Consider the following 27,088-nt stretch of genomic DNA (forward strand, 5'->3'; position numbering starts at 1 on the left):
AATTAAGTGGGTCATACTTCAGTTCATGTATAACAATTTTCTTCACAAAAAATCGAGTGTGATTTTCTTTGGGAAGATCTCCAGTCCTAGCAAAAGGAAAGGAGACCAGATTGCTGAGTGCTTGTACCGAGTCTCTTTTCCAGGCTTTCTGAAACACCAGCACTAGAACTGGTTTTAAGTTTTGCCAAAGAAAGGAGAGGAAATGCCATGGTGTGCAGTTTAAAATCTGGTTTTAAGGTTTTAAGAGTTTCTTCTCTTCTTCAAGTACCTATTTGTCTTTCCTGCTCTCTGCTGCACTCCATGCATTTCTGCTGTGATGATTTTTCACATAACCTCTTTGGCAGCCACAGGAGGAACTTCCTGCAGCTCAGACTGTGTTGGCACTTAGGTCTCTTGAAACATCAACCACTGACTTAATGCATCTGACTTAATGAAGCACATTGAACAAAATGGCAGGAAGCTGCTGGCCAAAAAGAGGGGGTTTTTTACAAGTGATTCTAAGTTATATTTAAGCTGTCAGTGCCCAAGAGCACTTCCCTGCTTCAGGGTTCTTGGGTGGTCTTCAAACTGAAAGTCAGGCTAAGACCCTGGGATGCCATATCTTTGCTTTGGAAGAAAACCCTGGTGGATGGAGGAAGTAGGAGATGCTCTGGTCTGTCCTCAGTCTAAGGGGGCAGATGGGATAGATGGATGTCCTGGACGTATGGTTTTGTCAGAGGCTTTGTATCATCTTTAGGCCTAAGCCATGTGCATTATAGGAACAGAGAGAGAGTTACAGGGTAAAAGGAGAAGAGCAGTTCATGAATTAGTGCCTGCTGAGCTGAACTCAGGATCCAGCTCATGTATGCTTAGAGCTTAGGGCTGCTCTCTGGCATACTTTCTTGTAGGCTAGTTGGGAAGAAAATTGTTCTCTGCTTCCCAGGAGCATTGAGAGATGCCCAAAACCGGAATAAATAGAACTATGTAAGATAGGTAAGTGTGTTTTTGGATAGCTTAATTCAGTTAAAAGTAAAAATAAAGATAAGGACCATATTTCTTTTGTGCATCTTAAAGCCTTTTAGAGGCGCTGAGGTCTGCTTTATATAAGAAACATCCATAAACCCAATAAAGGCATGTTTTTAACAGGAATGAGCTTTTTGTACAGTAGAACAGCTCACGCTGATTTCAGTCAAATTTTTACTAACTCTAATTAAAACCATATAGCCTACTGCTTAGCAAAAAAATTAGAACACTAAATTGTTTTTAGATGGCTTTAGTGTAAACCATTGCATTTCTCTTGGGGGAGATAAACCTAAAGAACAGGATTTTCAGAGGACTTGCTCTAAGTAAGCTGTTTTTGGAGTGGCAGCAGAGATACTCAGAGCCTCCAAATTGGTTCCTGATTGGCCTCTTCTAACAGAAAAACACATCTGGACAAGACCTTGGGAACTGCTCTGATTCTATCAGAAACAAGTAAATATGCATAGGTGATGGCCAGAGAGATACACAGGCATGCATCACTAAATCACTGTCTTGGTTTATGCTTCTGAGGACCATTTCACTGTAAAAAACCACTCCCTCAGAGAGGTAAATGATTCAATTGGATGCACACTCGAGGGGAAATGTTTGCACTAAAGCCAAAGAGAGGTTCAGATTTTTAACTAGGAGCTACTTGTTTACTCAGTCTTTTACATTTTTTATATAATACCTTTGCTATTACCAGAATAATTTGTGCATGGACTGTGCATAATGTGGGATTTGAGAAACTACTTATCAATGCTGTGAAAATTAAAAATTGAAGTAATGCCTAGTAAGAATACTTACATGTAGAAAATGGGCATGAAGAAATCACAATCTGTTGGAAAAAAAAAAAAAACATTTGGATCCAACCTGTCTGTCCTGCAAGATGTCCTGGTCTTTAATCAAAAAATGTGGCATTTAGGAACATGGTTTATTGGTGGGCCTGTCAGAGCTGTGTTAGTGATTGGATTTGATGACCCTAGTGGTCTTTTCCAAACTCAATAATTCTGTGTTTCTATGACTCTATTTAACACTTATTTTTACATTACTGTGCGGCAGGAAGAAGAGGCAAACAGCTGCAAGACAGTTCATCAGCTGTGGGCAGTTTCTAGGCTTGGTTTAGAATAGGGATCAAGATTTAGAGTTGCCTGGGGAGATTAAGAAGTGGAACAATGGCTAAGATGTATAGGTCCCAGAAAAAAAAGAGTGAGGATATAGTCATAATAAATATATCTTGTTCATCTCCATCTTACTTTTCCTTTTTCAGATCTCACAGTCCCATCCGGTGAAATTCACCTGCTCATTCTCCTTTTAAAAAGCAGTTTTCTCTAAGAATTAAAAAAATGACACCCTTTTGATGCTTAAAGATTTTTGCTTTTTATATTTTTTTTATATTTGTGTCTCTGTAGACTACTATTGCATAGTTATACAGCTCCTGGTATTTTTCCTATCCTTTCTCTTAGATTTCAGAATAATAAGCTAACCTTCTAACACATTCCTGAAATACTGTTTAGTTTTCTTTTCAAGAAGAGAAGCCAGACAAGCACATTTTGCTTTCCAACCAAAATCTGAGGAGATGCAACAAGAAATGGGGCAAAGAAGCCCCTGGAACAATTCCACTAGGGCAGAACTCAGGGAAAATTCCATTACCGACTACTTTTCTAGTTGAACAGTATTTATTAGATATGCTAATTTGTTAAACTTATAAAATTGTAGAAATCTGATGCTGGGCATGCCCATCACCACCAGGACACCTGGGAGCTTCCAATAAAGGTCTGCTTTCAGGTTTACTATTTTAACACTGTTGCAAGAGTTTTTGTCTTTTGATGTTAGGCGACACAATGAAACATCACAGATTTTATTTGATTATTTATCACTTGACTATTTCATGGGCTACTTGGCCTGAGAATTTAATGTTTGTCAGTTGCAGTTAGGAATGGGTTCTTCGTTTGTCAGTTGCAGTTAGGAATGGGTTCTCCCAAGATGTGTCTCCTCTGTTGTGGGAACAGCAAAAGCATTGCAGCAAGTCAGGTGTGTTCACAGAATTGTAGAACATCTTGAGTTGGAAAGGACCCACAAGGATCATGGAAGTGCAGCTCCTGGTCCTGCACAGGACAGCCCAGGAAGCACATCATGTGCCTGAGAACACTGAACTCCTTGGACTGGCTGGCTTAGTGCTGTGACCACTTCCCTGGAGAGCCTCTTCAGCTAGCCCTTGTCATATATCCAGTTCTGACCCATAGGTGTTCATCTTTTAGAATCCAGGGCCTTTGCATGGATACACTAGAAATGTATTTTCTCTAGATAGACAAGACACTGTACTGGTGGTTTACAACTAACACTGTTGTGATCTGCTCTCTGTCCCCACCAAACACAGTCCAAACACATAAAAAGCCCAGTGTCCCTTATTAAAAGGGGAAGGAAAGAGGCACCATGCAGAGTCAAAGTCGGGCCACTGAAATGGCTTTTACTCTCTCCATGAGCACACTTAGGAGAGGAAAAGCCAGTCCTGGAGCAAAGTAAGGCAGTGGAGAAGACTTGTGGATACCAGCTGTTGGAGTTTGGGTGAAAACAGCTTAAGTTTTATAGGTAGAAGATGGCCAAGCTTCTTCCTTGGGAGGGATTTAAGTAGCAGAGATGTGGAGTATAGACAAGAAGATCTGGGAGGTGATTCCAAGCTACTGAAGTAGAAAGATAGGTAGATGAAGTGATAATGGGGAGAGGAGGCTATGAGCCAGTGGTGAGGATAATGTAATTGTCAGGGATGAGGGAAAAGACGGTGACCAGAAGGCTTAACAAATTAGAGTATTTATTCTCAGAGTATTTGCTCTTGCAGATCTGGGCAACTGAATGCATTTGGTGCAGAAAATCTGCCTGTCACTCAAGAACTGTGTTTGTGATGCTTAATAAAGGTGGAAGTGAGACTGGCTGAAATTGTTCTGAATTTCCATACTGCTCATAATTCAGGTGAGCATGAGGGATTTCAGAAAGACTATGCCTCTGTCCTTGCCTGTCCATATGGTATGTGCACATGCAAAAAACCGCATTCCCTAGAGAATTCACCAAACAGATACAAAAAAAAAGAAAAACTGTGGGATTTTTTTTTTTTCTTCTCTCACAGTGCTAATTACCATGGTATTCAAATGCTTATTTGCTAGGCCTGCATAAATCAGGGCTTTTCTAACAGCCTCCTGGGGGAAGTTTTGTCTAGTTTATTGGGACTCACATAGAGAGAGTAACACTAGGTGGGCAGGCAGGCAGGCATGTGCTCTGCTCAGTAGTCCCTGCCGCCCTTGGGAGCATCCCAGCCCAGGGCAGGGCTGCAGAGGAAGAGCTGTGAGTGCAGCTGAGGTGGGTGAGGGGGGATGTCCTGCCCTGCAGTGAGGAGAGCTGAGAAGCACTGCCTGCTCTGTCCTTGCTCCTTGGCTGTGGCACTTCGTGGCCCAAGGGTTTTGAGGAAATGTAGCATGTTGATACCAGTTTAGTGCCCATCTATTGCACATGGGTGGTGCACATGGTCCAGCTCCGTGGACATGGGTGGTGACAAGCAGCATGATAAGAGTGCAAAGGAGGAAAGGGTATGATGGGAAGATGGGGAATAATCTCTTCGAATGCATGGCACAAAGCTTTAATCCTACCTGAATGAAACATGAGTCTGGCTAGTGGCAAGTGTAGCTAGAAACAGCATTCTTTATCCTCATATGAAACCACAAGACCAATTTTCCTTTGCTGTCTTAATGCCTCACTTTAGCCAGACCCTTTCTTTTGGGTAGCTATGGAATATATTCCTTCCTGTTGTCTTAATTTGTGTGCCTCTTGCAACCTCTCTGTCAGATGGAAGTGCCTTGTACTGTTCATGCTTGCTCTACTTTTAAATAATTTCCTGAAGTCTGGGAGCAAAACTGTGCTATGTTTAGGGCTACATACAAAGTGTTCAGGTGTCAAGGGATTTAGGGATTTGAAAATATATGGGCTACCTCAAAGGTGATCCTTTGAATATTAGAAGCAGAAAACATGCCAGGCCACTTTGCATAACATGCTGTATAATGTGGGAAGCAGTTCCAAGGTGATGGTTACCATGGCACCTCTTGGAGAAGCTTAGCAATATTGCAGAAAAACAGCAGTGGTGGGTTAAAGCAAGAACTGCAGCTCTGGACTCAGGCACACAGTGGCTGTGCCTCAGCTGGTTGCTTGCTGAAGTGGACATGGCTGTGATTGTTATCTTACTTCATCACACATCCATATTAAAACCCATCATCTTAAACATCTTGCCCTGTGACTGACTTGAACTTGAACTTGCATCTTAAATAATTCCCAGCCCAGTTGTGCTGCTTGACTGAGGTCACCATGGTCCATCAAACCTTGGTAACTTCTCTGTGTCTCTGTGGTGGATTTCAATTCATGTTGGATCTCCCTTTGTGTTCTGGGTCACTCCTGAGAGCTGGGATTCAGCTCCCTGACTGTAAATGTCTACTTCTGAGCTGGCCTCCTTTTGTTTATCAAGAACAGAGAGAAATCAGCTCCCCTGGATGTGGTATATTTTGTTCTAAAATAAATCCCTGAAATAGGCCACCTGAAAAATATCCTAAACACCAATTTTCCTCCTGGTAATAAAGGAAATCTTGGATTATTAGCTTAGTTAATACAGATAACCATATTACTGATATTGTCATGACTCAGCTAACCAGAAGGGACTGTTAATGTCAAGTGAGATGCTCTAGGGACTGCACGGGGTTGGCAGGCATGACATGGGGCTGGGAGGAGGCACATGTCGTTCAGGAGTGGCATCTGGAAGCCAGGTTGCAGAGAGTGTCTCAAATGGCACAAAATGCTGATTGCTGGAAACTGAGTAAGGCCCTTTGGGTGGGGTACAGCTCCAGCCTAAGGCACTTCCAAGTCTTCAGGTGGACTCAGTCTCTAAGCATTCAGGGTGAATGATTACTGTGTGCAGCTCTGGGATTCACAACATAAGGACATGGACCTGTTAGAGTGTGTGCAGAGGAGGGTCAAAAGATGATGTGAGGGCTGGAGCATCTCTTCTGTGAAGACAGGCTGAGGGGGCTGGGGTTATTCAGCCTGGAGAAGAGACGGCTCCCAGGACAACTTTAGAGCAGCTTTCCAGTACCTAACTGGGGCTGGCTACAGGAGGGCTGGAGAGGGACTTTTCAAATAACATATAGAACATATAGTGATAGGGTAATGACTTCGAATTCAAAGAGGCTAGAATAGATATTAGAAAGAAACTTTTACTGTGAGGGTGAACTTCTACGATGAGGCCCTGGAACAGATTTCCCAGAGACGTGTATGCTTCATCCTTGGAAGTGTTAAAGGCCAGGTTAAAAAGCCTTTAAAAGATTTGGAGCAACCTGGTCATGTGGAAGGGGAGATTAGAACTAAACAACCTTTTAAGGTCCCTTTCAACTTGAAGTGTTCTATGATTCTGTGATAGGAGCTCATCGCAGCAGCTCATCCATAGGTGCACAGTACCATTTGAGATGTCCCACTGGTTTCCACCTGGTCTCCAGCGGCTGTTACAAAAATGTGTAAATGCTGCATCATTTTACTGCATGTCTCAGACACGCTAGGGTGTATGAAGTAACAGAGGACATCCTGAAGAACTGAACCCTGGCCCTGGTTAACACAGTGAGTAGATCCTAACACAGTCAGTGGATTCCTCCAGGAATAGTCTCAAAGCAAATCTGGTATCTGGTCATCTGAATCACTCTTCAGGGGTTGTTGACTGTATGGAATCGCTGCTCATTGATTGCCAGGGAATTTAAAGGTCTCAGTTCAGTTGCCCACCTGTAGTTACTGCTGGTCTCTAAGGGACTCTAGGGTGTCTGAGACATCTGTATGGAATTGGATAATACGACACAGAGCATGTGGAAGCCAGCAGGTGAGGTATCATAATTGACTCTCAAATGACTCTAGACACCTATCTGAGAGAAAATGCAAAAATAGAGCCATCTAAATGGAGGTGGGAGAGTGTCCAGCGAAGTCCTTCTCTTTAAGACAGATGCCACAAATCTTACTCTTCTTTCCTTACTTCTACTGGGCATCTTTTTTGTGATGCTCAGCCTAGTGACAAAGTTGTTCCTCACTGAGGCCTTTCAGCTTCATCATATCAATGATGGCAAGAGAAGGATATATCACAGTGGAGGCAGTGTGCTTTGATGTCTGCCAGATTCTATGCCATACTTCTCTGCAGAGAATGCCTTTCCAAAAGGGCCTAAGCCTGCTGGGCCTCCTCAGCTACCAATATGGAAGAGTCAATTAACTTCAGATCTAAGTACAGTTACACTCAGAGATGTACAGCATTTTTATATGAGCAACAAGTGAGCATGGATTAATTTGATGCAGGAACTTTCAGACACACTGTTGTTTGTACAACTCAAAAAAAAGAAAGCACTATTTTTTTAAACACTTTAGACACGGAAAACCTGTGCCTTAGCTGCTATAGCCCCAACTTCCTCACATATTTATCTTTCATCCCAGGAGAGAAAACTTTTTTGCATATCCTCAGGGTTGTGGTTAAAGCACTACTATTTCCATGGAGTGAGATTCATCCTAGCTGACTTCTGCTGTCTAAAACCCACCCAGAGCCTGATCAAATTCCCTTACAACCACTGTAGCTGGAAAACATTGTTTGTTCTGCTCTCAGCCCTAGTTACTCCCTTGTGGAATGACAGTAGAAATATTTACTGCTTTCTCCATTTCTTGTGGAATGAAAGCAGAAATATTTACTGTGGTTTGTCCTGTGGCTCAAGCCAATAAAGTTTGTAAAAATAAATATTATCAATATATTGTTGTGATGGTTCATGAGAGAAGTTGGACAGATTCAGTCATTGCCAACTCATTAATATTTTTTTGAGATGGTTAGTGACAAAAGTTTTGCCAAAATGTACGAAGACAACACCCTTGGATCTGTCAGAGGTAGAGACAATACATCAAACATTTGCTTAAATGGGAGTAAAGCTCCATTATCTCCTGTGACCATTTGTGGTTACTGCCCAGTCTTGATTTGTTCCCACTCTGCCAACTTTCTCCCTTCTTTCAGACTCACTCAATTTTATTTCATCACCTTCCAAGGAAAAGTCTTTGATCATAGTTTGGGTATTGAAGAAGGAAGTGGCTGCCTCAGTCTCCCCTCTACCACATTATCTTTGTAATTTTCCATTCACCCATGGCATCCCATCCTTTGGTTCAGTAATTTTGGTGAAAAATGTACACCTGGACATAATGTACACTTACCTGCAACAGCCTGCTGCAGGGAAATAGTTTATTTATGAGTTGTGTTTGAATAGTAGTAGCATTTTGACTTGCTTTTGTTTCATTTGGTCCTTCGGGAAATTCCAGCTTTGTTTTCAAGATTTTATTCAATTGACTTCATTATGAATTTGAAATGCAAATAATTTGATATTTTTTATTTGAAATTTTGTTATTGATATCTATCGATACAGAGTGACTTCAATGTAGGGAATAATGTGCTCTGACTCCATGATTCAGAAGACTGAATAATTGCTTTATTAAACTAGGTCACATTACATTAGTATCTCTTTACTATACTAAAGAGATACTATACTAAAGACATACTAAAGAAAAACCCATGACTGTCTGAGACAGTCACCACACAGCTTTGACCCAACTGGTCAATCAGTCCAAACAACCATCAGCAGAGTCCAATTAACAAATGACTTTCAGTAAACAATCTCCATAACATATTCCACATGTGCCAAACAACAGGAGCAGCAAGTAGAGATGAGAATTATTTTCTCTGAGCTTCTCACTGCCTTCCCCAGGAAAAATACTGGGAGAGAGAAGTATGTCTCTCTCTGTTCAGAGAATGTGAATACCACAGGTATCAATATTTGATTATTTAACATTTGCTTTTGCCAGTTTTCAACAGATGGAGACTTTCCAGGGGAGAAAAGGTGGTTGTACAGGGTTTTGAATCTGTTGGATCCATGTCCTGGGATGTGCTATTGTGCTCCAGCATGAGCTGAGGCATTGCTGAATTATGAATGTGCTAATCGAGCCCACAGGGTAAATCAGCTGCACTGTCTTTGAAGAGATACTGCAGCAGCTCAGGCAGTTAAAGATTTTAAAACTTGTTCAACATTAGTGGTCCCAGTGAGAAAAGAAAACCTCACCAAAAACTTAGATTATACAGAAACTGATTTTTTTTTCTTAATCAAAAATATTTTGATGGCAATTCCCTACTGCTCTCCTGAGAAGAAGAGTTGCCATGGTGTGGAAACTGCAAACATACTAATGATGTGATTCAGAGCCTGTGTGGATCTCGCTATAGATATTGCCCTGCCAGAGCATTTTTGCTATGTTTCCCATAGCTTAGAGTTTTTGTGACATTTTGTGGTTTTCTGTTAATGGGGATTTCTAAATTTTTTTCTAAGTAGTGGATTTAAATATCACCTTCTGCTGTCACACCCTCCCCCCCCCCCCCAAATCTGGGCATTTAAACTTCTGTCCCAACCTCCTTTAGGTTCAGCTCAAAGTCTTGTACAGCCCAGATTGCTCAGAGGCAAAAGTGTGCTAATAGTGTTTGTGGAAATCTTCATGTTCCCAGAGGAGGCCAAGGACAGTTTCCACCTCTAACTCTGTTGCACAAGTTGCTGAGACACTGAATTTCAAATTTTGTTCAAATTGTAAGTGAATTTTAGGACATAGAAGACCAGAGAGCTTATAAGTCATTATGTAGTAGTGGATATGCTGGATATCAGCAGGAATTTTTTCATGGAACCAAGTTGTTAAACAGTGGAGTGGAGTGGACTGTCCAAGGAAGTGGTAGAGTCACCATCCCTGAAGGTGTTGAAGAAATGACTGGATGTGGCATTTAGTGCCATGGTATAGTTGATGAGGTGGCGGTGATTGGCCAAAGGTTGGACTTGGTGATCTCAGGGGTGTTTTCCAGCCTTAATGATTCTGTGACCCTGTGGCAGACACCGTCACAATGTGTGGAATCTGGAAAGAAGCACTGAATGAAAGTCTCTTTTATACAAAATGGAAAGACAGTGCAATATACAATGATTCCTTGTGAATCATGTAATTGGCAGCTTGTAAAGTAAAATACGAGGTGTGCTATTTTGTTAACCATGAGTAGAAAGTAATTTTTACTTTCATAATACAGCAACTTACTGCAAATGTCACAGCAGAAGTTTTCATTAGTAGACAAAGGAAACTTCCTTTCCTGCCAGTCATACTTTTATTTGCTTCCGAATGACACAGGTGATGGCAATGCTTTGTTCTGTGCTGCCAGCAAAAATCTCTGCAATCTGTTTATAAGAGATAAGATAAAATTCTGCATTATCAGGGCAAAATGAGGGCCTATCCCTTAGGAGGTGATACCAGGGATGTCTTTCCTGGTAAAGTTGATTTGTCTTCTTAATTTTTCTTACCTACCAGTACAGAAAAATTCTTGCACCACTTAACAGCAGTATATGCTGATGAGTGGGAGAATACATTTGAATCCTTTACTAATTCATCAAACCTACCAGTAGATGATGCTTCTAAATTGTGGCAAATATCCTTAGTGTGTCAGCTGGGCAGTGATGAGTGGGAAAAGTTTTTTCCTGATTCCAGTACAAATAGCCTGGAGGAAGAGCTGTGATTGTCTTTATCTTACCACATGTTAAACATTACTGGTCAGAAAGTTCCCCAGTCATCTCAAAAATCTGTTTGTGGAAGCAAGCATAAGATAAGACTGAAGCATTTCCGAGAACTGATTCCTGACCATTATGACTTGAATCTTCTCTTTGCCAGAAGCTGATAAGAAGCTGGGTTTTCTATGTTGTCAAGGAGAATAGCATGTGACAATATTCTGAGCCTGCTCTGTTCCCTGGAAAGCTAAAGGCAACATTTTTTTATTGTTTTCAGATGGAGTAGTGATAGGGTGTCAGAATCATAATTTTGCTGTTGCTCAGCCTAGTCCTAAATTCCCAAAGTGATATTAAAGGTCTTCTAATTATACAATTTTTAATCAATATGATTTACTTATTAATCAGAAATATTCTATAATAAAATTTTATCACAGTTGTCTGAGTTAGTACCACTTAGTTATAAAATTCCATACACCTGCAGAACTGTATTCTTGCTGGAACAAACACTGGGGAATATCCTGACCCATTCTAAGAACTTTCTGAAGGAAGCTAAGCTGCAAGTAATAGATTTCTCCTTATTTAGCTGAATTTTTCATAACCAGACAATGAAGCAAAGAAGTGTTTTGCATAAATAATTTTCACAGTTAATAGGTACAAATCTTCTCATTCTCTTAATTTAGTATTGTGATTGATAATGAACAAATGCATTTGTGTTTATGAAAGGACTCATTTTCTTCAGCATGTTTTTGGTTTGTTGGAAGTTCAAACCTCAGCAATGATTTTTGTCCTTCAGCTGCTCTGGGAGACGTGACCTCCTTTGGTCAATGCACCTCAAGTGCACCAAGAGTCCTTTGGGTGTACCAAATGGATGAAAGACCTCAGGTGCTCACTTCTTTCCCTGAGAAGCTGCAGATTTCTGGTGGGAGGTTCCCACTTAGCTGATTAGGTGTCTTCAGGTGCTTAATGAGTACTGCATTAACACCACGGTGCCATTAGATTTTTATGTGCTGTACAAGTCAAAAGGGTTCCAGACAGCCATTAATTTAAGGAGTGCTCTTGGATTTAGGCAAGAAACTCCACCTAAATCTTAGAAACCAATGTAGACAGTCTGGATACAATTCAGTGTTCCCAGTCCTCACTTGGATGCCAGAAAAATAAAAGCAGTGCAATGGATGGGGATCCAGGTCCATCTCTTATCCTGTTGCCCACTGCCTAGGAACCAGTCTTACTAAAGTCTCACTCTAAAGGTGGTGGTCTTGTTCTGGGCAATCTGAGGCTTTAGAAGTCACAACAAGAAGCTGTGTTGGCTCCTTGAGGTGCACTGGTTGATTCAGGTCCTCATCTGCGGCCAAGCAGAGAGGACTGGTTCTTGTCTTGACACACATTGTACATTGAGATTGTAGCCCCATTTCCACACTGCATATTACAGAGAATTTACTTGGGCTCTTCCTTGCTATCTTTCTCTACTTAAAGTAGGAGTAATTCAGGGTGGAAATGTATTTCCCCAGACTTTACACAACAATACAGAATAGAACAGTCCTGTAATGATGCACATAAATAATTGCTAGTGCTCCAATAGAGATTAAGTAGGTGCTTCCACAGTTCCTTGCAAAAGGTAGCTAAAAATTTTAAATTTTGAGTTGCAAAACAAGAAACTGAATCTCATGTTAAATTCCTGTAAGAAAAAGTATAAATTGAGTCCAATTTAAATGTATGTGACTTTAAGACTTATAGGATCATGGAATATTTTAGGTGGTAAGGGAGCTCTGGTCATCATATGATTTGACCTCCTACTCAGAAAGACACCCTGAGGAGCAGGTAGCTTTGTCAAATTCAGTCTTATTTGTGTCCCAGTTACAGTGTTTCACCACCCTTGTGCTAAAAAAATGCACATATCTAATTGGAGATTTTTGTGATGCAACGTGTTCATTACCTTTTTGCATATTGTTGTGCATCTCCTGGAAGAGCCTGTCTTCATCTTCTCTACAAATTTGTGTTAGGTAGCTGGAGATAGCAGTAAGATCTGTAAGAACAGAATTACTTCTGCATGCTGAATCAAAAAATATTGGAATTTTCTGCCCTCAAGGCATTTTTCCTTACAGCTTTAGTGCTATTCAAAAGTGTCTTCAAACAAAAGCATTCTGCTTTCTGAGGAACCTTTTATTTCTGAAAATAAATCCTATTTAAGGAAATGTCCTCATACAAGGGGTTGACAGGCAATTCTGCTTATCGTCACCTACTCTTCACTTCTCGTACACAAACTGAGGGTTGAGAACTGTAGTTGTCATTCTGAGCTCATGATAGGAGAAGGAACTTCCTCTACCACCCACACGTGAGAAACACCGCAGAGCTACTTGGGTAAAATCTTTGCCATGCTCCATGACTGTAAGAGGACAAACTCTAATTTACAGAATTTAATTTCAGAGAGAAGTGAAAACTTATGGCCTGCCCCTTTTAACCACTCTGTTCTCTGGTACCTAAAAGGAAGTAAGGTTTGCTTTGGATTAGGTGCCTTCTTCACTCCAGCTTTCCTTGTTACAAGTTACACTCCAGCACTCCACCAGTTACAAGTTCTTTGGTTGCACTCCTGCAAGCCCCTAATGTGTGTTTGCAGCTGAATGTGTGCATAAAAACCGTGCCCGAGCTGAGTCAAGCTTTAGTTAGGTGAATGAGGTCTCATTTCCTCAGTATAGAAAAGACATGGATCTGTTGGGGTGGGTCCAGAGCAGGGCCACAAAAGTGATCAGAGGGATGGAGCACATCTTCTTCAAGGAAGGGCTGAGAGATTGTTCAGCATGGAAAACAGGAGGCTCTGAGAAGGCCTTTTAGCACCTTGCAGTACTGTTTGGTAGTGCCTGTAGTATGGAACATGGGGCAATGGTTTTAAACTAAAAGAGGGTAGATTCAGATTAGATATAAGATAAATTGTTTACAATAAATGTGGTGAGACATTGCCACAGGTTCCTCAGTGAAGCTGTGGATGATCCATCCCTGGAAGCATTCAGGGCCAGGTTGCATGGGGCTCTGAGCAATCTGGTCTGGTTGAAGATTCTTGCCCATGATAGGAGGACTGGAATAGATGGCCTTTAAAGGTCTCTTCCAAACCAAACTATATGATGATTCTGTGATCCAACCACCCCCTTCCTCCCAGAAGGGCACTGTAGAATACAGTTGGATCTTGCTTGGCCCTTGTGCTTCTCTGGAGCTGCTACCTGAGCGGGACTGTCAGCAGACGTGCAAAGTCACCCGAGTGACCTCATTGGTCTTCAGCTGAGGAGCAGCATGAGCCAATTTGCACACCATTAGTCTGCTTGAAAACCTTTGTTCTCCCTACTTATCTAGAACAGATTATCAGACTGAAAAGATGACTTAATTTGTATCACCAGACAAAGATATCAGTGTAAGAATACAAATATTTTTGTTTTAAATAGTCCAGTCTGGACTCCCTTCACTTTTTTTATGTATAAAGCCAAGTATGAGCAATGATATAAAAAAAATGGCATATGGATTCTGAGCAGGTATAAGTATTCAAGATATATCACCTTAATTCCTGAGCCATTTTAGTTATGCTGGAATTAAATCAGGAATAACTCCATGGCAGCCAGGAAAATCAGAACTAGGTTAATGTGCTGGATGAAGCCAGCAGGTACAATCTTATTATTGTTCATGTCACTCTCAGAAACTTTCCTTTTTTCCAGGTTGCCCACTAGGAAGCTTTTATTTTTAGTGTAAAAAGAGATTTCACTGTTTCTTACGCATTCTTCCATTCTTAGTCTTCATCTGAAGAAGTGTAGCAATAGTGCTCTACTTAGATAGATAAGAAGAAGATAAGAAAATGAACAGAAAGAGTCAGAGTTCAAGCAAGCTTTATCGTTTCCTTAGTCTATTCTCCAGGAACAGAATTATTTTCTGATACATTTTCCACTACTTTATCCAATCCACTTTTTAAATAAATCAAGCAATTGATCTACAATACTACCCTGGAAATTGAATCAACTCAAGGAAACTCACTATACAACTGAAATTTCCTCTTGTTGCTTCCCTGCTATAACCAATTTCCCTGCTTCACGGGAGCACAGCAGCATGGGTTTAATCAGAGATGGACTGGTGGGAATTGCTTTGAGAGGAGCAGGTCCCCTAAAAAGCCTTTAGGAATGACAAATGTTGAGGAGACCAGCATAGAGATGCAGAACTGAGGTTAACAAGTTAGCATAATTCACCAGTTTCTCCTGCCTGGGTTTGCTCCTTTGCTGCTGCATTTATACGAAGCATAGAGGCAGTGCTGCAACATGCAAAGAAAGCAACAATAATTCAGACAGTTTTCATAAGCCTTTTCTCTCTCAGGGAGAGATAACACCCCCACAGGCAGTGCATTAACATTATAATTTCTGTAACAGTGCTGTCTCCTGGCCCCAGCAGAGATCACAGCCACATCTGCTTGGAGCTACAAACACATGTGCTAAAGGTCTATCTCTGCTTCACAGTGTTTGTGTACTCACATAAGAAAACTAAAGAGATGAGGAAAGTTAGTATTGCTGTCATAATTTTATTGGGAGGAGGTGGAGGAAACAAAGCACAAACAATGTTACCAAGTGCCATAAAGACCCCTAAAACTTCATCTTGGAAACAAAACACAACCAGGCTGATGGCCACACATAGGTAGGTAGTATAGAAGAGCAAGACCCAAGAGAAGATGGGCAAGTCATGATTTGTTTCAAAAATAAAATCAGTAACATATAATTAAATGCACAAATTTTACCTGTGTAAGAAAGGTTTTAAAAGTCAGTAGGCACAGTATGAAATTACAGAAATCACATTTTAAAACAAAAATGTCACATTGCCTTAGTTATAGCATTTAGATTTTTCACATGTGTAATAAACTAGATGTTGAAATGAGAACTATAAATATTGAAAGTATTTCTGTAAGGGTCAGTGTCTCTGGGATGCACAGCAGAATTACAGGTAGATAGCCCAGCTTACACAATCCCCTATTTCCTAGTTATAAGTTTTTGCTCATCTCGTGGCTTGCCTTCTACTAATGAGGTAGCAATCAATAGAAGCACTACAGCACATAGGAGATTAATATTGGAAAATAGTTGTAATCAGATACCTCTGGCAAGCATTGATTGCTGCTGATTATACCCACGTACATGAGCAAGAGTCCTGAAAGATTCACATCAGTACCTGAGAAAGCACAAAGGTGCTCAGCAGTAATAACAGATGAGCAGTGAGGCTCTTACTGCCATCTCAGGATATTGTAGGTTATAAAAATCTTAACTCAGTCCTTCTCCCATGGTTGTAAATGGCTTCTGGGATAGCAAGAAGTTATCTTCATGCCTTGTCATCCCTCACTGTGTCTGGGTTCAAGGTGTCATCATCATCATCATCCTCATCACCAGATGGTTTGGGTTGGAAAGGAGTTTACAGGGTCCATCTCATTCTCAGAGAGACCGTGGCACTTTGTGGGCACTTCCTGTCCTAGGCCAGCACAAGTGGAGACCAGGTATGACCAAGTAGTTCCTCCTTCTCCACTCACTTCAGTCTCTCCAGTGCTTTGGACAATGGAAATGAAATTGATTCCTCATGATAGGAAGACAGCTTTTTTGGTGGGGGTCTGTCCCTCTTCTTTACCACTGCTTCCTTGTCCACGTCCCATCATTCCAGTGCTGCAGCCTGCAGCACACTGTGCATACTGGGTATGCTTCTCCAGCATGTTTGTTTCCAAACCTGGATAAATGTGTCTCTTTATGGGAGGTCTCCAACATGCTGTGAAAACTGAATGCAGAAAAGGCCTTGGCCACCCAGTCATGGACCTTCAAGGGCACCCTGGGAGGAGATGCTGGGAGGCTGCAGAAGCCTCTGAATTTCTCACCCTGCTCAGCAGCCAACAGGAACAGCAATATCCATTGCTCTTCCAAGGCTGGAAGCCATTGCACTTGCATACATAATGTACTCTTGGCTTCCCTTAATGCAATGCAGCAAATGAAAAAGAGCATGAGAGCCAAAGTGTACAATTAGCATGAGCACCCAACTAGTTAAGTAGAGTAAGAGATCTGAATCATCTGCCAGTCTCAATGCGCATGGCTCTCATGAACTTTTCCATAAGGACTTTGGCAAATAAAGAAAAAAATCACAGCAGGGCAATATTACACCCTCCCACCTTTCTTTTCTATTTTTCCCCTTTGTGTATTTTCCTTGGGAAAAAAAAGTTTTTTGAGAGAAAGCTGCAGGAAATGTCCAGCTGACTCAGCTCTTGAGAATTTCCCCCAAGATCTTATTTGGTTTTGTTCCGCTCTGCATCCTAAAGTATACAGACTGTATTTGCTCAGTGTCTGTATCTCTGCAAATTCACTGCTCACTGTGAGTGTTAACGTGTTTAATAATTCATCTTCAATTGCAACAACTCTTTGGCCATTCAGAGCAGGTTTTTACTTTCTAAAACCACCCCACACATTTGCCAAGGTGACCCCTTCTACTCATACTGATCAGAAGAGTTATGATTGATCGAAAGCTTGCATATGCTTTTGCTCATATTTGTTGGTATTTCAAGGACAGAATATTTCAAGGACAAAATTCTCTTATCTTTTTGGATGATGCTGAGATGAAAAAAAAATTGTTACATCTGGTGAGAGTTAATTATATTTCAAATCTGTTGCAGTTGAGTTGGCTTGGCCAAGAAATACTAAATAGAATGTGCTCAGTGTTTGAAGACTGAGACTATTTTTTTTGTGGGAGTAAGTTTTGTAAGTTAATGACTCCATGGAAGGACAAAAAATAAGCTTTTGACAGCCAGTTTTGAAACCTTCTGCTCTGTGCTGGATAAAAACCTGAGCGGTACTGAGACCAAATGCAACTTGGGTTTGTATTCATTCAAGTGCATTGCACTGTGGCATGTGGTCTGGCACTCAGGGCAAGGGAAGGTAAGAAATCACTGTCTGTCCTTAGTCAGCATCATCTCACGCAACTGTGAATTTGAAGCTCAGGCGTCCTTCTGAATAAGGCCTGAAATAATTTTGGATTCACTTTTGTCTATATCACATATCAGTGGGGAACCTGAGACATGGAAAGAAGCTGGAATGGAATCAAGGCATTATGAGTTTCAAATTATCATCTGCCTAAGGAGATTGAAGGTTTAGCTTCTCTGAGCCTTCAGCAGCAGAGGGAGGAGGCACGCAGGTCAGGCAGAGAGAACTCCATGCTGGAAACAACATCAGTTCATTGATGTTCAGAGGCAAGAGACAAGAAGTGATTCCCAAAACACCCAAGAAGAGATACATCATCCTCTGGGTGCCAGGTCAAACAAACAAACAAACAAACGCAGCAACCTGAATGCTTCTGAATACAGGAAGCATTGTGTTAACCCATTTTAAAATTAGCCCTATAAACCGAAGAAATCCTTGTTTCTGACCATACTACTCAGCAGCACACTAATAAAATCCTACCCTAACACATTCTTGGGCACAGTCACCACAAATGACGATAACAAATCGGGTTAGGTCACCGATACTGAATCTTTTCCATCCTCAGGCTGCTTGTTAGTTTTGTGGTGAACCAGTGATGACAGATGTCCTACTCTGCACAGCCAGAGTAGGACAAACCAGTACTCACCTACTTCTTCCCCTTAGACACCTCTGTGGATATAATATTAAATGTGGTTTGGTCACTGGATGGTCTACCTGCAGATCAGCTCTGCTTCCAAAATGACCAATGAGAAGATTCCTATGAATTTTCCATGGTCCTGGCCATAAAGTGCTTCTGTAGTCCTGTTTATTTTTCTAAATGCCTGTGTTCTGCATTTTCAGTCATCCCTACCAAGGTGCTACCTGATGCATTTCCTGCAGGATGCAATTACATCTTTGCTGCAGAGATGGGTTGAAACAGCAGCTTGACTGCAAAGTCAAATAGTCCTTGATATGCCAGAAGCTGTTGAGGCCACTGAGAAATGAAGTTACTGATAGTGGTCTTGATCTTTTACAAACACCCAGTAACAGATATCCTGTTGCATGAAGAGCCCCACTGGACCTAGGAAAACAAGTGACATGGGATGTCTGTTGGCTTGCATGAATGTAAGAGTCTAAAGTTACAGAAGCACTTGAATCAGCTGAATGTCTTTTAGGATCAGGCTACAGTTGCATACTGTGACCCATTCTTTAATTTTAAATAATTTTTCTCCCTATGGAGGTACTAGGTATTGGGTTTTTAGAGCCTTTAAAAGCAGTCAGCCTTGGCAAGTATAATGTTATTCAATGAGATTTGTGAAGTTAGAAAGAATATTGAACTCTCATGCAAAAACATCAGTAAGTTTCTTTGTATCAGCTGTTTTATGATTGCTGTTGATTTACATAGGTATAATGTCTTTTCCTCATTCTGACTAGATGCTTCCTCTTCTCCCATAATGTCGTGGCCTATAAATTTAAAAACTTGTAGATGGTGGAGTTTTCACTTCTCTCTTAAATCTTGCACAGGCAGGTAAACACAGGCCTAGTGGGTGTGTCTAATATTCTGAAGGAAATGGAAGGAAAGGGATATTTACAAGTCAGGTCAACTGTCTTTTTCCTTGAATCTCAGACAGAAGGATGTCTTTTTTGGCCAAACTGCAAGATCAGGTACAGCAGATGGGACTCAATTCCCAACTCAGCCCCAAAAAGGATCTTTCATTAGTCATCTGTAGATGAACTGATTTTCCTGGTGTTCAAGAACAGATGGGTATCTAGGTGTAGTTTTATAAGTCTTCATACTGTTTGGAGCACAACAGCAGATTAAGTGCTTTTGATGAGATCCACAAAATTCTGGGCAGATGTTTTTTTCCTGCAGAAAAGTGGGTTTGGGTGTCTGCCTGGGTTGCAGAGAAGGAAATGAGTCATAAATGTTGGATGCTGAGATTCACTGGGGTATTTAAATCTAAAGATAGATCTCCTTGCCACTTGTAGTTGTATGAAGACCATATAAAGTCTACCTCAGCTTCTTGTCATGGTGTGAACCATGCTAGAGAGTTCTTTCATGTCAAAAATTACACAAAATAGCCTTTTCTAGGCAGCAAAAGAAGGGGCTGAGAGAGGCAACTGCTTAAGCTGACACTGTTGCCGAAAGGAGGACACTCCAGGAGTCTGGTGATCTTCACTGCTGGGCAGGTGTTTGGAGGAGACACAGATCACAGCTATTTTTTAGGAATAACCTGTTTTGTTATTAAGAGAATCAAAGTGTAATGAGTGATAGCAGATTGTTGATTCACCCTGTGTACTCACCCATATAGCTATTAGCCCCTCACTCACAGCTGAGTGGTTGCTGCAGTGTCTGGAAGTCCCAAGCCCAGCTGCATAATCAGAACCATGGGGTCAAACTGGCTCATGTGGCTGCCTGGCAGGTATCTGTAAAATCCCTCTGAGTATATTCTGGTTCATCAGGGGAGTGTGTATTTCTGCATACAGCAGCTGTCACACTCCTGGATAAAGTCTGAACCGTGTAACCTCTCATCGCTGCCAGGGGCTCCAGCAAACTCCTGTTCACTGAGTTTATTGATTCTTCTGGACTACAGAGCACTGCCAGTGTATAGTGCAAATAAATCCCTGGAAGAGTTTCAGGCACTACCTTCTCACTACATACCTTCCCTCTCTTGTTTTCTGGTGACAGCATCACCTGACCAGTGTTTTGTGACTTTTTATTAGGACTGGATGTTTTTAAGAGCAAGCAAGAGAGAAACATCAGCAGAATCACCTTAAATTGTCCAGCTAGGATAGGGTCTATGATGAATGGCTGGAAAGGTTTTTTCTTCTGCCCACTGAGTTTGGACATCACATATCAAACTGGAGCATTTGGATTTTTTTGAAGTGGCATTGCCTTTAAACTAATGAATTTTTAATTAAAAAAAAAAAAAAAGATTTCCTGAATTGGTAGCCTGCAACTAGAATTTCAACCATTTTATCTTAAGTTTCACTGGTGAACTTAAATAAACTTGAAATATGCCTGCAGCTCTGGCACTAATATGTCACTGACAGAGAGCAGTAACTGACAAAAGACATAACCTGAATGCAGTCAGGACCATGTTCCCTCAGCTAAAAATATGATTGACACTTTTTATTATCAGTTGAAAAATTCCACATCTTAAAAATGTGTGATAGGTAAACAACAGTTTTTTTCTGCATTCCCAAGCTGAAAAGGCAGCTTGCCAGGCAATTTTTGGCAGAAAACAACAAAAGCTTACTATTACACTTCCAAACCAACTGAGAAACAGTGAAAGTGTACTGGTGTAAGAAAAACACATGCAGACTAAGCTTCACTTGATCTCTGATGAAAAATGGCACCTTATACTTCAACAGATACTTATTTTTATGATTTTTATGCCTGTCATCTTCAATTTCTTCTTTTTCAAAACATCTTGCTGACATTTTTTGAGAGTTTTTTCAAGCTTCTGCAATGCCATCAGCATCTCTCACCATCTCATAGTCTACAGGGCTTGGCTGGCCATATCACTATAACATTGTCTTTTGCATTCTTTTACCAGTCTTTATGTCTGGAAAATTATGATGTCAAAATTTATAGTATTACCCCTTGATGACCTCAGATAAAAAATTTGAAATTAGATTTTTAGGGTGTCTCCTCAATTATTTTTTATTATTTATTATGACTGTAATACAAGAGTAAGAAAATACAGCCAAGAGAGCATGCCTGGATTTGGTATGGGAAGGCAAATTTGCTTGTGTTAGTGCTGTTATGCAAATGTGAACCATTTTGCAGGGTAGTTTTTAGGTTATGGGTTTTTAAGTCAGAGAGGGGAAATCTCAAGGGTAATCTTTGCTGAGTAGTGAGAAACATCTCTCATGTGTAAGGACGTTTACTGCTAGGTTCCGAGGCAATGATGGGTGAGGGGGTGTACTTTGAGTTTCTTTTCCCAGCAAAGCCATTTGTATTAAAGACTCTTGAGATGAGTTGTTGGGCCAGAGTCTTTCATAGAGTCACCACTGCTCTGTGATGGCTGCCTGGGTTTGTGCCATGGGACAGGGCAGAGACTGGGCCTGTGGTGCTTGCTTTGACCATGGACAAAAAAAAAAAAAAAGTCCCCTGCTTTAGCTATCTGTGATTAATGCTTAGTGCTAGTGGTCATTGTCAATGATTGAAGTGGTAGGGATGAATATTTTGGCATCTATTGCACAGCTCCTTTATCCATTTTGGAAGAAATTTTAGCTTTGGGCTGAATATGCAAATAGTGAATGTTAAATAATAGGATTAGTAAGAGGCCAGAGGCTTAGCTGGGAAGAGGCAGAAGCAAAACAATGAGATTTGGCTGCAGTAAGTATCTTCAAGTGGGTCAGACTGTGGAATCTGTAGCAAGATATTAGACATACTGCCTGTTGAATTATGCCTGTGGGAAGGTCTGTTGGATTCCTGAGCAGAAGAAAATGGGCAAGTGAAGACTCATAGCTTTGAAACAATTTTTGCACTGTTTACTAGACAGCAGGGCAGTCAGGTGTGGTGTCCTCTGGAGGTTTTGAAGGCACTTGATTGCATTCAAGCGTAGGGGAAGAGTGCCAGTCCTCTCAACCCATCAAGCTTCTGGTTGCCTTTGTGTAGGGATTATTCTTCAAACAGACCCATTTCTAGGCAGCCTCATTCTCTACTCCTACTCCTTCCTCTTTTGATGGTGCTGGTTTCTAACAAATTAACCTCCAGTCTTATTTTACAGATTTTGTTTTACTGTTTGTTTCCCCTTAATCTGGCTGCTCTTTACTGTCTCATAATTCATTCTGCATGTCTCACATGGCCAATCACCATGGATAGGTGGTTTCTACAAGTCCCTCTTTTGTCACTAACTTTGTTTTCCTGCAACTTGAAACATATTCAAACATTTTTATCTGAACTAGCTTCATTTCTGGTTCTCCAGGATTTATTGTTTTTCTGGTATAAATATAGATTCTTTGAAAATATACAATTAGTAGAAAAAACCTTCAGTAGGTGTTTGATTTTGGGGTGCTTAGTATTTTTCAGATATACTTGGTTCCAGCTCACTTGTCTAATAAACATTATTTGATTGTAGTGGTCAAAGTCTGTAGTCCCTGCTATATAACACATTTTTCATTTATCTCCTTCTGTCACTGTTGGATGGCAATTGATCTGTTTAAGTGTATGATACAGTCTCTTACTAATGGCTCACAAATCTCTCTCTGTCAAGTGAGTGCCCATATCACATAATAAAATTAACCTCCAATGTGGAAGGTTCTCAGGGGTCTGAGCAAAGCTGGTCACACTGTCTGGAATAAACTCTTTTTTTTTTCTCCTTAGACACTGGTTTATCTCAGAGTAGCTTAGCTAGACCAAAAGACAGATATTTTTAAAGCTGTTTTTATATTAAAAAAAGTAACCAGAAGCTAGAATGGGTTTGCTGTGGTCTGTCAGTCTGAAATGATCTGTTCTGAGTCCTGAATGTCAAAATACGTGATATTTTTGTACTGACATTTTGGGGGCATTATTTATGAAAAGTTCAAGTACATTCAACTAGCCATCTCTTTTTTGGCATGCAGCCAAACCCATGAAATTTCAAACTGAGCAGAAAACTTTTATTTTTATTGTTGTTATTGTTGCTGTTGTTATTATCATCCTCTTCCTATTTAATTCTGTCTGTGTAACTTAGTTCTTACACATGTCCCAGGCCCAGCAGTGTCAGTAGTCAGGAAAGCTACAATTCTGGAAGTTATGGGAAAGGTGTGCATTTAGGATAAGTCTCACTGAAGCCTTGATGCTGTTGTCAAGTCAGCTTTTCATAGCCCCACCAACCCTTTGAATTTTTGCACTACCTTTCCCCTTCTGCTCTCATCCTGACTGATCAGGACAACTTTAATGTAGTGAGACTCACCGTGCCACTGTAAATGCAAACCTAAGGAAACAGCAGCAGGTGCCAAGGAGTGAAGAAGGGAGGTCTCTTGGGAGTTAGACAGAGTAGATGTGCTTAGCTCACTGTCGTGGCCAAATGCCAGCCTGACTGTAATTTAATCTGTTAATGTAGTGCCTGTAAAGCTTTACTCATATGAAATGGAGGCTGAATTATTTTCAAAGAACTTTCAGACTTCCAGATCAAGAATGGTAGGATTGGTCAAAATCAGGCAAGACGTGTTGGCTCTTTTCTTTTCTTTTCTTTTCTTTTCTTTTCTTTTCTTTTCTTTTCTTTTCTTTTCTTTTCTTTTCTTTTCTTTTCTTTTCTTTTCTTTTCTTTTCTTTTCTTTTCTTTTCTTTTCTTTTCTTTTCTTTTCTTTTCTTTTCTTTTCTTTTCTTTTCTTTTCTTTTCTTTTCTTTTCTTTTCTTTTCTTTTTTCCTGCAGTTTCCATAACATTGCCTGGAATTTGGATACATAACATATAAGGGACTTTTTTTCTATTCCCTGCCTGGACTTCTTGCACCATTGGCTAAAAAATAACAATAAAGGTGCTATAGTTTAAATGATTTCTTGCCTACATGGTCCTTGCACAGCAGAGATTGTGCAGATAGTATGTTAGTGTGAGGTGGCCTTATTACTTCCCTGCCCCTTGAGCACACATCATATGGAGCAGAATTCCCTAGTCACAGAATCACAGAATCACTAGGTTGGAAGAGATCTTCAAGATCATATAACAAATAGGTAGAAAGTGTCACTGAAGAACAGTAAAATATTTTTTGGCTATTTTTCTATGAAAAATTTGGGAAGCTGCTCTAGCTGCTCTAAAGAGAATTAATTCCTAATAACATGTACCTCCAGCACTTCAATGACACTGCTCCAGCCAAGGTGGCAAAGCTCCATCAAATGGGGTGTGTGTATGCTCTCCTTTTTGTTTTAAAACTTTTCAGCCAGGCTGGGCAATTCAGGGGGACTCTAGCTTCATCTCACTGAATCTCAAGGCTGCTATATAGAAAATCCACTGTATACATTCCCTGCCCTAGGCTGGACTGTGATGGGTGCCCACTGACCAAGTACATGTGCAAGGGACCTTGAAGGGCTGCCCTGTAAAAGTTTAACTCCTTAAGTGATAGCATCAGAGGCCCAATGTTGCAGAGTTTCTGGGCTCTGCACAGGGATTTGAACGTGGGAATACAGTGCTTGCAGTCCAGGGAGAGACATAACGGCGCTGCTGCCTCAGTGCTTACCACAGCAGCTCCTCTGATGCTGAGGCACTCAGAGTGCTCAGGTCAGAGATTTGTGTCCCTGGTTGCTCTGTCTGAGCCTGTGTGTGTCTGTGTGTGAGGGGAAGAGCAAGACTGCAGCTACTCTGCAGAGTCTGTGGAGCTGGCTTAAGGTGATGGCTTGGGATATGTGTTTGGAGGGGCCCTTCAGAATGCATTTGTGGACAGCGAGATGATGCCTTGGCTGTGTGGGTCTGTCTCAGGCACTGTGGTGCCTCAATTCTTGCTTAAAGGAAGGCAGTTGCTGTATTTACGGCAGAAATTTGTGGCCACTGGGGATTTGTCTCCATGAGCAAAGGCTCAATTAACACCTGGCTTCTTCTACAGGACTATGAATTACTGCTTTCCTGGTCCCTAGTGTTTTACTCCAGGTTCTCTAATGCATTGAAATTGGTATTTGCCCTGTGTAACTTTATGCTCAGAGACCTGTTAGCCTCCATCTGTAACTCTGCTGGTTAATGGAGTGAAGCAGGCACTAAACAATGCGAGAGCTTCCCACTCCCATGTCTCTCCATCAGCTCTGTTTTGGGCCCATGGCCTCACTTACATATCTGCTATAGCTGTCAAAATGACCATCCCTTTTCCACCCCAAATCCAGCCAGCCGAGTAAGGCATGATCCGTTTGCCTCATATCCACAGACCAAATCTGTTCCCCAAATCCAGTTTCCCCATGGACTATGCTCAGGCAAACATCTGAGCTCATTTAATTGGAAATGGGCCTTCTGCCAATCCCTTTGGAGTTGGGGATCAGCAGGGCTTTTCCCTGTTTAGCAGACATAGTCTCACAATAGTGTTTTCCTTCTCATTTGGTATCTCTAAAATAGGATGATGTGGTGTCTGTTGAGAAAAGAGGCTCTGGATATGCTGCCTGTGAGATTTCACTGTGAGCTGATAAGCATACTTACCTACAGCAAATGCCAGTGCTGTTAAAGAAGGATTATATACAGATGAGGAGTTAATAGCTTAGAAAATATTTGCCTAATATTTTACTGGAGATGTATTGTCATTAATGAGCAACTGACTCCCAGAAAATCACATCCAGACAAGCAGAATACAGCCAATAAATACACTATCAGGGGAGGAAAAATGGTGCTTTGGTGACTACTGCGTCCTACAACTCCTGTCCAAAACCTCTATTTCAGATGACAGGAGTGTAAGACCCAAATTTGCCCTCAGATCCTTCAGATTTGTTCTGTGTATCATCAGGCTGACAGTGTTCAAAACATGGTTTATTAAAAAACAGAGAAAGAAATGGGTGTTTGACATAGGTTTGACCCTTGCAGTACTTAAATATGGTGATGACTGGTACAATTTTGCCCTGTGCTTTGATTTGAAGGTAATAAACTGCCCCTGATAAGCTTTAACTGCAGATGGCACAGTGGCAACATCCTTTATTGGGAAAAAGAAAGAAGTAGAGAAGACCTTAAAGAAAATTTCCTTGGAGTCCAGCATGAGTTTTGCTCAGAACAGTCTTCTGGAGCAGGTAAGTCAGGCAGAGGTCAAACAGGGTTTGGTGGTGCCCCTGATGAATTTCTGCTTTAGATTGGGACTTCATATGAGCTGTTAGGGATGGATTTTACTCCAGATTCCTAGCATTTTATACTTCTCTTACATATTTAAAGCCCATCCCAGAGTTTTGCAACTTAAAGACATTTTCAAATTGCCATTTATAGCTGATGCCCTACTGCATTCCTTTATTCTACTGCAAGGCAAAGTCTTTGGCAGTGTCAGTGAGTCCCTGTTGGAAGGGAAGCCAGAAGAGGCTGCAGTGAAAGCTCTTTGTCCATACATTCCAGAGGAAGCCCTCAGGCTATTTGCTTGCCCTGAGACACTAGTTAATCAGTTGGTATGGTTTAGGGCTGTGTATTGGCCTTCTACTGATGCTGTAACAACCCTGTCACTGTTCTAATATGTTAGACCTAATTAATTTTCCCTGGTTGCCACCACCTGGTTCTGCTTAGTTCAAGCTCTAATGAGTAGTTGACACTAGTTAATGAGCTTCTGCAGCAAGCAATTCAATTTTTCACTGACTAAAATGACTTTTTCTTCTGGTCACCACACTCCCCCTCCCTGGGATATTTGGCACCATCAGCTCTCCGCTGGATCAGGAAGGATCCATCTCCATCAGTAAGAGCCTGCAGCAGTGGGTGCTGTCCAGAACTGCCCTCCACTGAGCAGGGGAGCTGTGCTTTTGTCCACAGCTTTCCACACTGGTTTGCAGACCAGTTCAGCTCTTTCACTGGTGACATGCCCACCAGCCAACCCAAGCAGTCCATGCTCTGCAGCCGTGGTATCACCTTCCTTGCAGGGATGGGCTTTGTAATGGTGCT

At 41.2% G+C, this 27,088-nt stretch overlaps 1 long non-coding RNA gene across 2 annotated transcripts in view; it reads left to right on the plus strand.

Annotated features, from left to right (window-relative positions):
• Nucleotides 1–27,088, plus strand: part of LOC135294431 (uncharacterized) — a 71,371-nt gene that overhangs the window by 35,857 nt on the left and 8,426 nt on the right. For both annotated transcript variants that reach the window (XR_010356534.1, XR_010356535.1), the window contains one exon: nucleotides 26,095–26,241. This is a non-coding gene — a long non-coding RNA (uncharacterized LOC135294431). The remainder of the gene's footprint in view (nucleotides 1–26,094; nucleotides 26,242–27,088) is intronic.

The sequence above is a fragment of the Passer domesticus genome, chromosome 2 (assembly GCF_036417665.1).
Source record: "Passer domesticus isolate bPasDom1 chromosome 2, bPasDom1.hap1, whole genome shotgun sequence".
Lineage (NCBI taxonomy): Eukaryota > Metazoa > Chordata > Aves > Passeriformes > Passeridae > Passer > Passer domesticus.